We start from the raw sequence: 9,928 nt of genomic DNA, 5'->3' as shown, positions 1-9,928 counted from the left end.
CCTAGATGGAAGGGGCCTGATGCACCTCCCCCAGCTGGGGAATGCGGCCCTTCCATCCTCTCTACATTGGAATTCGGAGAAACCGGTCGGGCAAATAGACCCCCGACTTAGCTGGCAGCCAGCCTGGCGCCTACCAGCCCCGCCCTGGTTTGGCGCGCTCAGAGTGACGTAGCCCCTTGGAGGTCAAGTGACCAGCCCCTTGGAGGTCAAGTGACAGCCTTTTGGCCTATCGGAATCCTGGCCAACCCCCTTCCCCCGGATCATCTCCCCTTGTCCCTCTCTCAATAAAGTTAGTTCGCTCTCAGAAGCTGACTCCGTGGTCTATGTACGTTAGCTCCCAGGGTCGGATAGCAGTCACATTGCCACGCGGGTCGCGCGCACGCCAGGCCGGAGCCGCCCCTACGTCTCACACTGACAGACCTGCAGGCCAAGGGTTAGGGGAGAGGACGATACGAGGGTAATAAGAGAGGAAATAAGCATTTGAGCCAGAGCAGAGAAAGCAGACCCAACATAGTGGCGCCCAGCGTGGGTTGCAGGAATCCACGCGAGGAAGCCCGGCTCCCGACCGGCCCTGACGGAAACAGGTTGGAAATCCTGAGACGCGCGATCCTCCCACCCCAGGTAAGAGGATGGGACAAGTCCAGAGTCGGCGAAACAGTTTGCCTTATAACCCAAAGGGTCAAGCCATAATTGAGAGGCATAATAGGACCCTGAAGGATCAATTATTAAAACAAAAAGGGGGGGGGAAGCCCCCAGGATCAGCTGAGGACAGCGATGTTTACATTGAATATTTTAAATTTCTCTAAGGACCAACCTCTGTCGGCTTTCCAGAGACACTGGTCAAGCCAAACACCCTACTTAAAAGTGGAGGCCCGGTGGAAGGATTCTCTGACAGGGGCGTGGCGTGGACCCGACCCAATTATCAGCGCAGGAAGGGGATTTGCCTGCGTCTTCCCTACTGGGGAACCGAATCCAATCTGGATACCAGCTAGAGATGTAAAATATTGTCGAACAGAATGACCACCCAAGGGCACCTGCCCTTGAGGGATGTCTCCCCTTGTTTCCTCTCAGGAAAGCAAAGACCGAGGTGGAAGTTTCTAAGGAGAAACGGGAAAGCCTGCCTGCACCAGCGATGGACCTGGACCCAGTGTCGGCCCTGTTTCTCCCCTGGACCCTGCCTGACGCCCTTTGGAGTAACGTTTGCTGTGGCAGCGTGGCCCACAGCCTTGCACAAGGACCAAAGGGAAATTTTGCACGGTTGTCCCTCCCTTTCGCTCCCCCCTTTGCTTCTTATCTCGGGGGTCCCCATTGGAGGGAAATAGGAGCTAAAGGACTTGGACATTTTAATGTTTTATTATAAATGTTTATAATAAGTAAGGTATTGGCACCTTGCTGCAATGTTTACTGTGAAGTGTTTACTAACCTCAGTTGTTAAGTTGCCAGCATCCTGGCTGCCACATCACCAGGACCTGAACCTGCCCCTCTACCTCACCATCAAGGGAAGGAAGAGCCATCTGCGCTGCCTTGAGCGACACCAGACTGGACCAGAATTACTGTTTTCCGTGGACTGACCCCGATAAGAGACCCTCCATTGCCTTGTGCCTTGTTGTAATTACTCATGTGTTACAATTGCTCATGTGTTACAGTTGCTCATGTTTGCATTTGCCTTGTACTACGATTGCTTATGCTCATGTCTGCTTTATGCTCCCATTTACCTTATGTTTACATTGGGTCTCTTGTTGTAAGCGATGGGCCAGAGCTGTCTAGGTACCAAGTGGCCTTTGGTCTTTTAGCCATATAAGAACCCCAAGAGGCTCATCACTCAAACCCTGGGACCTGCTGCTCAGTAAGGTCCGCCGGCACCGGAAAAATTATCAGGCTCTCTTCCGAGTGCCAATCCCACTCTCCCCAAGGCCTCTCATCGGGCCCGCCAGCCCGGCAGGAAGGTCAGCCTGAAGAGCTAGGGCGTTAGCCCAAGACGGGTAAGACTCCCCTTGGGGGGGGGCAACCTAAGACATGGCGCGCTCTCGAGTAGGGCGCCTCCTGCTGTTCGAAAAAAAAAAATAAAAGAGGCAGATGTTGGGGTCCATCTTCCCCCCTAGATGGAAGGGGCCTGATGCATCTCCCCCAGCTGGGGAATGCAGCCCTTCCATCCTCTCTACATTGGAATCCGGAGAAACCGGTCGGGCAAATAGACCCCCGACTTAGCTGGCAGCCAGCCTGGCGCCTACCAGCCCCGCCCTGGTTTGGCGCGCTCAGAGTGACGTAGCCCCTTGGAGGTCAAGTGACAAGCCCCTTGGAGGTCAAGTGACAGCCTTTTGACCTATCGGAATCCTGGCCAACCCCCTTCCCCCGGATCATCTCCCCTTGTCCCTCTCTCAATAAAGTTAGTTCGCTCTCAGAAGCTGACTCCGTGGCCTATGTACGTTAGCTCCCAGGGTCGGATAGCAGTCACATTGCCACGCGGGTCGCGTGCACGCCAGGCCGGAGCCGCCCCTACGTCTCACCCTGACAGACCTGCAGGCCAAGGGTTAGGGGAGAGGATGATACGAGGGTAATAAGAGAGAAAATAAGCATTTGAGCTGGAGCAGAGAAAGCAGACCCAACAACACAGACCAACGATATATATCACAGTGCCAACATGTGCAACAACACTGTTTATGCTACAGGTAAGAAGAGAAGGGTATATGATTATTGACAGGGATTATGAGGCTTTTGCAACAAAATAGAGACACAAACATCACTGTGATGTTTCCTAACAAGCTTCCATCTGCTTCCAAACAGAGATAAAACTTAGGAACATATTGTGTTTCCTGGCGTCATGCACAGCTGTATCACAGATGGCTGTAGATACAACACAATAGGAACATCATTAAAAACACAGAGGCCAAAGGCCCAGATTTCATGATAAAATCCTGATCTGGGTATGGGAGAAACATATACTGAGTATAAGTTTTTTAAATTATGTAGAGAAATATTTCCACCCACTTGTACACGAAGTTTAGAAAGAATTCTTAGTTGGCATGGAAGTGATGCCAACGAAAGCTATTTTTTTTCAGACCAAATAAGAAGCAAAATATTACACACTTGACACTTTTTTTTGCAAGCTCAGTGTTTAATAAGAAATTATCTATATTCAGTTTTCTCAGAAAAACAAAATCAATCCATCTTATAAACAAAATGAGTACTCAGTCACTGACAAGCAAGTAAATATTTTTAGCCTTCATTTTCATTAGCAAAAAGTATCCCAAAGAAAGTTACTTTTACAAGAAGTACAGCTCAAACACAGAGGTGCTATGTGCCTCCGAATACAGACACATTGATTTAGACACTTATTCCTTAGTCTCCCCTTTATCTGGAATACGTTCTTCCTTTTACAAGAAAACCAAGGCCTACGTTCTGGGCACAGTTAACTGATTCTGAGTCCAGCATGCAGCTGAAAGCAAGCTAGGCACTGACCTGGAACAGACAACACACTCTTCCCAGTGGTGAGACATGAAGGCATACCCAGTCCTCCTGCCAAAGGCCATATCAGCTATTCAGTGGGAGATGGCAGGCAAGGGATGTGGGATGCGTTAGGTAGAGGGAGTTCCAGGCTCAGCATCCTGGCTGCCAAGTGGTCCCTGAGCCCTGGGTGCACCCTGCCCTGCTCTTTGTTACATAATTCATATGTTCCCCCTTTACTTCCTAGGGTTACTCTTCTGCCCCCGGCACCCCAAAATGTCTCAAGTAGTCAAAACCCAGAGGCAAAAGAAACGTACCCCTGCCAAATCTATGACTGAGACACACCATATAAAACAATAAGTGGCCCAGGACCACATTCAGTGAAACCCACGTGAAGCCACACAGGAGTAAGGCTATTTCTTGACAAGGAGAGGTAGTGCTCCAGGTAATCAGGAAAGAATGCCACCATAGAGATAATAGCATGTTCCAAACATAAGCAGCCTTTCCCAGCTCCATGATTGGTGGTGGTACAGTATGCACGGGCCTGAGGGTTAGCGGAGCAGAGGCCTGACTCTTACAGAGCTGGGTGATTTGGCAGAGGCTCACATCTATCTCTCATTTTCACAACCCCTTATTCAATGAGAATACTACCTATATTGTAGATTACAATGAGGTACTTTTCTCCCAAGGTGAACCTTGAACCTCCTGAAATGCTCATCCTCAGAACTCTTAGAACAAAGTCTACATTGTAGTAAACAAACCAACCAAACACTCCCCAGGTGTTTAAGTACACTGAAATTTGAGATCTGCCATTATAAATGGCTAGCCACACTTTAATGGGATAGCTACCATCTACTTTAATCAACAAACCCTGCCCCTCCTCTCAAAAAAAAAAAAGAATCCTAAACTTCAGGCTGCTGAACTTGTAATTCCAGGATAGGCCCGCTTTGGAACAACACAAACCTTACACCATAGAAATGAGAAAAGGAATAATTATCAGTACCAACCCACTGGAGCTTAAGCTTCTGCTTGCTTATCAAGATTCCTACGAAGTACAACAAGGACTTTACAGTCCTACCACCTGGAAAGCTTTTTAAAAATCCCTGTCTTCAAGGCTGCACCCCAGACAAATGAATCACTGTCTCTGGAGGTGGGATCCAGACATTTGTATTTGAAAAAAAAAATTCTCCCAGTGAATCATTATGCAGAAAGTTTTTTTTTTAACATTGCTAGCAAGTGTGGGGAAGGATTGTGAACCACACACTGTGAAGGAATAGGGAGAAAACACTGGGTACCATTAAACTAAGCAAGTAGGATAATCTAATTGTTCCCTAGCCTATACATAATTAAAATCAAATTTTATTTCCTACCATTCTTTTCTAAGAGATAGAAACAATCCCTTAAAATCTATTGGAATATTTATACCCATACTTGCACTTATAGATTTGAATTGTCAGAATTCATATCTGTAAGTGCAGGTTTGACAAAGGTATGGATTCACAAGCTGCAATCCAAATATATCATAGCATAAATGATTCTACATTCCATGGATTCGTTTTAGTATAATCACAAATTAGTAACAGCCACACAGATGACTTAGTAATGGAAGGCCAAGTGCAAAAGCAATCCTAAGACCCTAAAGCTGCCTTCCCTCACCCCTACTTTTTTTATAGTTGCTGATACCAACAGTGACACATGATCTAAAAATCTTACATGGACATTTCTAGAAATCAACAAATCCTAAGTTTAAAATAATGGTTTTTTTTACAGTATATTACAGTATTATATTATGATCATTGCCCTGTTAGATTAGTATCAGCTATTGTTGTTAATCTGTGACTGCACCTAGTTAACAAATTAAACTTTATCATCTGGAGGGAGAACAGTGTGGAGTTCAGTATCATATGTAGTTGAGACATAGATGAAAAGTTCTGGAAGGTTCCTTATCCCCACCTCCCTAGGAGAAAGGGGACTGTTACACAAGTCAAGAGTGTTACCTTCCATAAAGTTCAAGAACAAGCAAAATGGCACACCAATAATTTGAACACACGGTTCGAGAGGGAGGATGCAGGAGAAGGACAAATTCTTCAGTATTTCCTTTGCAGAGAGGAGAAAGAGACAGCACAGGAATAGACAAGGAGAGGCACAGAGGCAGATGTAAAAACAATACAATAAAATCAGGAATGTCCTGATTCTAGAGGGGGTGATGTGTTCATAGGTCTTCTCTGAGCCCTAAGTACAACAAAAGCAGGCTGTGAATGGACAGGTGGAGATCTATCACAAACCAAGAATTGGGACTGCTCTAATAGGGTGCACTCGAGTTGCAAAGATGGGGGCTCGGGAAGAAAATAAGAGTAGTCAGGATAACAGCCTACAATAGCATTAAGAAGGAAGGTCAAGGGAGGTTAAGGGATTCTGGTTAAAGTCAAATGCTTAAGTTTGCTAGAATCCTTCCATCTTCCCGATTCTATCTCTGTTTAGAAACAAGAATTGCCGAAGGGTACAGACAAGGTAGACAAGTGTCATCTCAGGGCCTGGTGGCTCTTTCAGGTTTTTAACCACCACCACCTCTATGGCAGCTAATTGAGGGTGAAAGATCATGAAAGGAGAACAATTCCCAAGTCATACCCAAAAGGATCTAATTTCTAATTCAACAATGCTCAGGGCAGGGTTTTTGTCTTTGAGAGTTACATTCTTTATATTTCTGTAAGATATTAACTGAGTCTTGATGTAGTAGGATTTGTCATGCAGAATGGTACTATCAGTGATAAAGATTGGAGGTTGGGATTTGGCAGGGTTATTTAGTGTAGACACCTCCCCATCCAAAAGATAGTTGATAGGAAATAGGGAAAGTTTTATTCTCTTCTTCATGTCTCTGATCTTGTGATGTGAAATTTGTCTGAACCATTTTTGTCTCATTTCCATTTCCTCCCTTGAAAACCAAGTGACAGGTTTAGTTCTTTTCCATTAGAAATTTCTGCAAATATGATTTGACTTTGAGGAAGCATTTGAATACATAAGCCTCTGGTCAGCAAATTCGACAGGCAGCCGCTAGATAGGGAACAGATTTGTTTAGCATTGGAGTCAGGAGATCTTTTTAAGATCAATTTTTAAGAGAATTTTGAAGAGTCTTTCTCCTTACACAACCAAGTTCTTAATAATTTGAAGGCAGTGTTCCAGCTTTACCAAAAATATGTTCTGAGACTTCTACTTTGGGTGACATAAAGTGAAAACAGAAAATAGGCCTGCTTTTAGAATCATCCTGTCCATTAGCGGTGGGTGCTCACATTTTAGGGGACCTAAGACCCACTTGGAAATGCTTAGAAATAACATGTAGGCTCATTTAGAAGCTGTAGCTTGGACCAGAAGAGTGCATTATTCACAAGCAACTTGGGCTACTCTGACATAGCAGAGGCCTCAACCACTCTGGGCAGGACCCCCTGACCTGCAGCCTACCATGAAAAAAAAAAAAGGAAGGGAGGGAGGGAGGGAAGGAGAGAACAAGGGAGGGAGGCAGGGGACAGAAGTTCTTCAGTTCTTACTGGACATGGGAAGGTCTGAAATAGTAACCACTGCACTCTTCCAACAACTTCACAAATTTCCATTCCTATTTTTTAAAGCTCTTCATGTTTGAATTTAAAAAAAATCACTACTAAATAATGACAGTCTTCAAAATCGAGTAAGAAGGTTCCCACATTGGGGAATTGAGTTCTTTGCAATCTTAGGAGAGCTGAATGGGTAACCCTTCACCCACCACTCAGGGCCCTGTCTTCAGCCCAGAGGTTAGCAGAAGCTTTGTCACCCCCATCTAGAGAACTGAGCGCAATGCAGAACCATCTTCTCCTCACAAGAAGTAGCAAGAGATGAGGCAGAAGCCGCTCATGAAGCTACTCTGTCTCTATAGGCTTCACAGATTTCTTCATCGGGTAAGTTGTAAAAAATGGGAGCATGGAGGAGGCATAGGACAACTCCCCTAACTCTCACTTCACTGACTACAATCTATCCCCACAGCTCAGTGTTGAGTCCTTAGTCCCCATCTGGTGGTGATATTTGGAGCTGTGTGGAAACTTTAAGAAGAAGAGTCTAGCTAGAGGAAGTAGCTCAGTAAGGGATATGCTTTTGAAGATAATACTGTGTCCCCAGCTCCCTACCCTTTTCTCTGCCTCCCGGATGCCATGATGTCAGCTGTCCAGTTCCAGCACACCATCATCCACTATTACAGACAGAAATCTCCAAAATCATCAGCACAATAAGCCCTTTTATTTTGTGTGCAATTCCTGGTGCTTGAACTCAGGGCATGGGTTCTCTCCCTGAGCTTATTTTGCCCAAGGCTAGTGGCTGGCCACTTGAACCACAGCTTCTTTTCTGGCTTTTTTTTTTGTAGTTTAGTGAAGAGTCTCACAGACTTCTCTGCTTGTGGTGGCTTAGAACCTTGATCCTCAGATCTCAGCGTCCTGAGTACCTGGGATTACAGGCATGAGCCACCAGCACCCAGCAATAAGTCCTTCTTTTAAGTTGTTTTGTCAGGATTTTGGTTACAATTAAAGATAAAAATAATTAAGACAAACAAGTTTTAGGGTATCAAGTTTACTAAGGAATCTATTGCACATAGATTACAGTCAATTCACCATTGCATTCAGTCATCATATTTAATGCATATGAAACCAGGGAAACTGAAGGGAGGTATAGGGATGGCGGAGAATGATAAAGGATTAATAGTGATCAAAATGCATAAAGTGACATGTTGAATGGTAACTCCTTTGTATAGCTACTAAAGATAGTAAATAAATACATATCTATTTATATTTCAAAAGGTATATCTTAAGAGATTCAAAGAGAAAATATGTTCTGGCTCAAATGTAGATTTCTCTTCCAAATCCCCAGTGCTAGAAAAGGTCCCAAAACTCAGAGCACATCTTTTCCAGCCCCTGCCTCCCACCCTACCCAGCCTTTGCACCCTTGCCTTAGCCTCCCTTAGAGGAAGGGAGGCATCCCGCCCACCTTTTCTCCTCTACAGAGGCAGGAAGGGTTGCATGGAGAAGATGGAAGGTCAGGGGAATGGGGTTTATTTTGGTAAGGCCATTTGGTGTCATTGAGTAAAGAAAAATCAACAATCTTCTTTTTCTGTGATTGAGTGATAAGAAGAGAGTTTATAGCTCGCATGCTAACAATCGTGACAGCACCTCTTGGTAATACCTTTATCTCAAAGATTTCAATTATATGGGATTTTACCATGAGAAAATGTCACCAGTAAAACTTTCCCTTCCTTCTACTAGGAAATGCCTGAAATTTGTGATTAGTATGAACTATGTGTACTTCCTACTTGCCTCACCCAGGAGCCTAGTTTTCTTTTTCAGATTTCCTTCATAAATGCAGCCTGGTTTAAAGCATATTTTATTTTGGTACATTAAATTAGGCCATTTAATTGCTATTCTAATTTTATAGATACTGACATTTTCTTACTTCAGTCTTTATTTTATTTCCTACTAAGTTTTTCCACCTTTCAGCTTTCTTTTGATAACCCACTGGTAATTTCCTGTGAAGTTTCACTTTTTACCATTATGAGCTCCTCCAACCCAGTAGGTTTTATCTTAAAGTTGCCTCATGATAGTTTTGCCAGCCCTATTTTCTTTCTGCTTGCAATTGCCTAGAATTTCTGCCTTTCTTTTTATTGTCCAACTTAGTGCCATTTTTTTTCTTCTGGCTATAGTAGGGTTTGAACTCAAAGCCTTGAGCTTATAAGGCAGTTGGCTCTACCTCTTGAATGATGCCCACAGACTCTTTTTTTAAAAAATTTTACTCAAGATAAGGCCACGCTTTAGTCCAAGGACAGCATGGACTGTGGTCCTTCTCTTTGTGCTTTCCTTTGCCACTGCGAAGACAGGCATTCACCAGTGCATCCAGCCATTGGTTGCAATGGAATCTCAAACTTTTATGCCCGGGCTGGCCTCACTATCCACCTGCCAAGTAGAAGGAATATTGGCTTGAGCCACTTCACCTGGCTCGCTCAGGTACTTTTTCTGAAAAGTATATGAAGGTAGACTTTTGCCTTCTTTTCTGTATTTGAGACTATGTCTTCTAACAGGGAAAGTTAGCAAAATTTTCATAGTGTGATTGCTTATTATACTTTCATACAGATCATATGCTCCCACTGTGGGTTTTTTTAAATTTCAGAACATGCATATAGATTATTTTAAAATAAATATAACAAGGATATAAATTGACAGTGCAAGCATACCTTATCCTCATATGAACTTGAACAATTTATATTAATGCCTCATTATCAAAGAAAGATTGTAAAATGCACTGTCTCCTTTGGGCATATTATCTTTATTTGTTAGCTAATTCTATGATTATATTTTCAAATTTCTATTTCTCCAATTATCATTATTAAAGGGTACTACTCAACTATCCATCATGATTTAAGAGAAAATATAGACTCCACTTTTGAGCTCTTGCTCTCATATTTAATGATCTCTGCCTT

Source organism: Perognathus longimembris, unplaced genomic scaffold (genome assembly GCF_023159225.1).
Source record: "Perognathus longimembris pacificus isolate PPM17 unplaced genomic scaffold, ASM2315922v1 HiC_scaffold_5833, whole genome shotgun sequence".
Lineage (NCBI taxonomy): Eukaryota > Metazoa > Chordata > Mammalia > Rodentia > Heteromyidae > Perognathus > Perognathus longimembris.
This window is presented reverse-complemented; position numbering follows the sequence as displayed.